This window comes from Rhinolophus ferrumequinum, chromosome 20 (genome assembly GCF_004115265.2).
Source record: "Rhinolophus ferrumequinum isolate MPI-CBG mRhiFer1 chromosome 20, mRhiFer1_v1.p, whole genome shotgun sequence".
Taxonomy (NCBI): Eukaryota; Metazoa; Chordata; class Mammalia; order Chiroptera; family Rhinolophidae; genus Rhinolophus; species Rhinolophus ferrumequinum.
Genome location: NC_046303.1, coordinates 25,394,740 through 25,399,738, shown reverse-complemented (window position 1 = coordinate 25,399,738; position 4,999 = coordinate 25,394,740). Strand labels below are relative to the sequence as shown.

At 34.7% G+C, this 4,999-nt stretch overlaps 1 non-coding gene across 1 annotated transcript; it reads right to left on the bottom strand.

The window, feature by feature from the left end:
• Positions 1–4,256: 4,256 nt before the first annotated feature.
• On the bottom strand, positions 4,257–4,354 carry LOC117012600 (small nucleolar RNA SNORA76). Its single transcript, XR_004421204.1, has one exon. It is a non-coding gene; the product is annotated as a small nucleolar RNA SNORA76 (small nucleolar RNA).
• Between the last annotated feature and the right edge of the window lie 645 nt (positions 4,355–4,999).

Genomic DNA, 4,999 nt, shown 5'->3' with positions numbered 1-4,999 from the left:
AGAAGTTGAAATCAAACATTAGTAAAAATCCTGACAAACACCTCTTGGAATTTGGAGAACATAATTTTAAGTCTATAGACTTTATTTGAAGGTGAATTATGATGCTTTGTAATGTTGGTAGCTAAATTTCCCATGGTTAATGGAAAATTCCATACAGTAAGAAGTTCTTAATTAAGCTTGTCTCAGTAATAAGTGGAGAACTGTGGAAAGAATATTATATATTTGTGTCTGACTATTTCTTTAATGTTATTTGTGGAGGCTGAAAAAATTAATACTTTTCCTCCTGCCTTCTCAGTTCTTCTAGCTGGGCTAATAATCAAATTAACAAAGACAGAAAAAAAGGAGAAAACCAGATTTTAATATATGCACATGGAGAATTCACAAATGCATGAAAATTCTAAAGACAGTGAGGCGACATTCGGTATACATGGTATTTTGGACAAAGGAGAAAAGTGGGGGAATAAGGGTCTTTGATTTCAGAAATGAGATGGACAATTTACAAGTAGTTGAGGAAGAGTGGAAGACACACGGCAGGGAAATTCTTGCTAGACAACTCAGAAATAATGGGACACAGGGATTATCTAGCTAACAGGCCCCCTTTTTTTTCAACCATACTTAATTCAAATTAAGCTAAACCAGCATTCTAAAATTCCTTTCCTGGGATAAGCCTTTCCATTTGAATCTCTTTGGTAGGAAGGGGGGAGGGTCAAATGTTCCTTTTGAGTCTTTTGTTTCTTATTAAACATCTTAAAATCAACATCCCAAAAAGGCAGCTTCAGGGTGGTAAAACTTTTGTCCCTCTCATATTCCTGTAACATTAAGTATGTGTAATCTTTTCAAGCACCCCCAGCCCTTATAGTATATTTACAGAATAGAGGGTTTGTCTTTGGTTTGGGGTATTTTGTTTGTTTATTTTCCTTTTAACATCCTCTCTAGAGGCAGCCTGTGTTGCAGCTTGTTTTTCTGTTGCTCCCTGCTGCTCCAACCCCACCTGGAGCCTTCACTGCCCACCACCACCTGAACTTAGGGCATGTCCTTCAGTCTTTTAATGATGTGAGTACTGACTTTCCCAACGCTGAGGAATGTTTCCTGAGATCTCTCTGTAACTGTAAACTTTGTATAAGAGTAAGTTACTAACTGCTTCCTCTCAGCATTTAGTGTACCATCTCCTGGCTCACATCGAATGTTTTTTCCTATCCTTTCTTTTACACAAGGATGTAAAATGAAGACTATAAATTGCCACCCCCAAGGAATATGACTGGTCAATAGGTGAGAAGGGGCAATTTTAGATTCTTTGGAATCCTGGTATATTATTAAGACCCTAGAAATAACGCTGTATTCTCCAAAGCAACCCAACCAATGGCATGCGTTAACTCACGATTAGTATATGCAAATGATGAATGAGAATCAAGCTGGAAATTCTAAATATCACAACTCTATTATAAAGTTGTCACAAAACAGCCCATTCTGATTTTTAAAGTGCTAGTAATCGGGCAACTGTAGGAAGCAAAAGCAAAAGAAAGTTAATCTATTGAAAAAAAAATAGATAGATGAAGAGAAGAAAGGGGGACCTAGAGGATGACATTCTGTGTGGCTAGCACTATTGAGCGAAGGCCACTTGTTTCCCCTTCTTGGTAAAATAGTGTCAGTGTCCCTGTTTCCCCCCCACCCCCGCTTCCCCCCTGAGCCTCTCTCTGACATTTCTTAAAGGTGATGAGGTATTAATGATATTGACATTAAGTTCTTCCTCTAGAATAAAATAAAGTACAGCTTCTACAGCCTTTGAAAAGAAAATTAGTCCTGACCTTAACTTTGGGAGCCATTAATTCAGATGATGAATCCGCTAAGAAAGAAACAGCATGATGGGAAACCATTAGAAAAAAATAGACTTTACCCATTATTTCAAGAATCATAGGTTTGTATGCATGAGACAAATGTTACTAAATAAAAGATGTTCTTTAGTACAAGAGCTGCTTTGGCATTAGATGTTTACCCGTGTGTTATTGTATGGCTAATATCATGCATCGTAAATATGGAATCCAAGATGGGGGAAGGAATGTGGTTATTAATATACATGAGTGGGTTAGGATCTTAGATCATGCTAGAATGTATGCTGGACTAAAGTTAAGATTTACAGCAATGTAAAAAATTTGGCTCACTACTTCATTTCTTTATTCTAACGTCTGATATTCATCTTCATGTAGGTAATTGTTATCAAATTACAATTTTTCTTTTATTGAACTATAATTGAATATAACATTATGTAAATGTATGTTGTACAACATGTTGATTTGATTCATTGCTATATTGCAATATGATTATTACCATAGCTTTAGCTAATACCTTCATCACATCATATAATTATTTTACCCCCCTTGGGAACAATTAGGATCTAGTCTCTTAACAACTTTGAAGTTTGTCATACATTATAGTTGTCTATTATCATCGTGCTGTGCATTAGATCTCTAGGACTTACCCACTGGTTGTTAGTTTGTACCCTTAAACAACATTTCCCCAAATCCCTTAGCTCCCTAGTCCATGATGATTACCATTTTACTCTGTTTTTACAATATCGGCTTTTTAAAATTTCACATATAAGTGATATCATACAATATTTGTCTCACTTAGCAAAATAATTCCCTTAAGGTCCATCCATGTTGTCAAAATGGCATGAGTTCCTCCTTCCTCATGGCTGAGTAGTATTTCACTCTATCTATATACAATAACTTCTTTATGCATATATAAACTTCATCCATTCATCCACTGATGGACACTTAGGTTGTTTCCATATCTTGGCTATTGTGAATAATGCTGCAATAAACATAGGAGTGCAGATATCTCTTTGAGATAATGATTTCATTTCCTTTGGATATATATAGAGCGTAGGGTTGCTGGATCATATGATAGTTCTATTTTTAATTTTGAGGAACCTCCAAACTGTTTTCCACAGTAGCTGAATCTATTACATTCCTACCTACAGTGTACAAGAATTCCCTTATCTCCACATCCTTGCCAACACTTGTTGTTTGTTGATTTATTAATGATGTCCATTCTAACGGGTGTGAGGTGATAGCTCATGGTGGTTTTGATTTGCATTTCTGATGATTAGTAATGTTGAGCATCTTTTCATCTAGCTGTAGGCCATTGGATGTCTTCTTTGGGAAAATGGTTAGTTTCTCCACCCATTTTATCAGATTGTTTTTTGTTGAGTTGTATGACTTTTAAAATATTTTTTATATTAACCCCGTATCAAACCCATGATTTGCAAATATTTTTTACCATTTGGTGGTTGCCTTTCATTTTGTTGATGGTTTCCTTTGCTGTGCATATCATTCCACTTGTTGATTTTTGCTTTTGCTGTCTGTTCTTTAGTTGTCTTAACCACAAAAAAACAAACAACAAAAAACAAAAATACAATCATTGCCCAGTCCAATGTCAAGGAGTTTCTTATCTCTTTCCTTCTAGGAGTTTTATGGTATCATTTCTTATCTTAGTCTTCAATCCATTTTGCGTTAATCTTTGTGAGTGGAGTGAGTGGTCCGATTTCATTTTTCTGCATGAGGTTATCCAGTTTTTACAGTACCACTAGTTGAAGAGATTATCTTTTTCTTATTTAGTGTTCTTGGCTCGCTTGTCAAATATTAGTTGACCTTATATGCAGGGGTTTATTTCTGGGTTGTCCATTTTGTTTCATTGATTTATGTCTATTTCTATGCCAGTACCATACTGTTTGAATTACTAACTTTGTAGTACAGCTTGAAATTAGGAGTGTGATGCTTTCAGCTTTGTTGTTCTTTCTCAAGATTCTTTTGGCTATTCAGGGTCTTTTCTGGTTCTATAGATATTTTAGGGTTTTTTTGTTCTATTTCTGTGAAAAATGCCATTGGAATTTTGACATTGAATTTAGATGTCTCTCAGTAATATAAACATTCTAACAATATTAATTCTTATCCATGAACACAGGTTATCTTTCCATTTGCTTGTGTCTTCTTCATTTTTTTTTTATCAAGCTCTTATAGTTTTCATTGTACAGATCTTTCAATTTTTTGCTTAGTTTTATTTCCAAGTATTTCATTGTTTTTCATGCTCTTGTGAGTAGGATAGTTTTCTTTATTTCTTTTTCAGAAAGAAATGAAATTTTGTTTAATTGCTAGTGTATAGAAATGCACCTGTTTTCTGTATGTTGATTTTACATCCTACAGTTCTATTGAATTCATTAATTAATTGCAACAATTTTTTTTTCTTTCTTTTTTCTGCCATGTCACTTGCGGTTAAAAGGGCCACCGGCGGAGAGCAGACAGCCCAGTTATGCGCAAGTGTGTGCTCTGGCGCTGCAGGCTGACCCCCGGGGCACAATTTTTTTTTTCTTGAGTCTTTAAGATTTTCTATATATAAAATCACATCATAAATAATGATAAATGTATTTCTTTCATTTCGATTTCTTTCATTTCGGTGGCCTTTTATTCTTTGTCTTACCTAATTTCTGTACCTATTATTGAAAAGAGTGGTGAAGATAGGCACCCTTGTCTTTTTCCTGATCTTAGAGAAGCTTCCAATATTTCACTGTTGATTATGATTTTGGCTGTAGGCTTATCATATGAACCTCATTATGTTGAGGTTCATTCCTTCTATACTCAATATGTTGAGAGTTTTAACCACAAAAAAGATGTTATATTAGCCAAATGCTTTGTCTGCATCTACTGACATAATTATAATTTTTGTCATTCTTTTAATATCACATATCAATTTATTGATTTGCAAATGTTGAACCATTCTTGCATGCCAGGGATAAATTCCACTTGATCATGATGCATAGTCCTTTTAATATGTTGTTACGTTATGTTTACTAGTATTTTTGCATCTATATTCATCAGAGATATTGGTCCATAATCTTCTTTTCTTGTAGTGTCCTTGTCTGATTTGGTATGAGTTTGGGAGTATTCTCTCTTCTTCATTTTTTGGAAGAGATTGAGAAGGATTGGAACTGATTTTTCTTTAT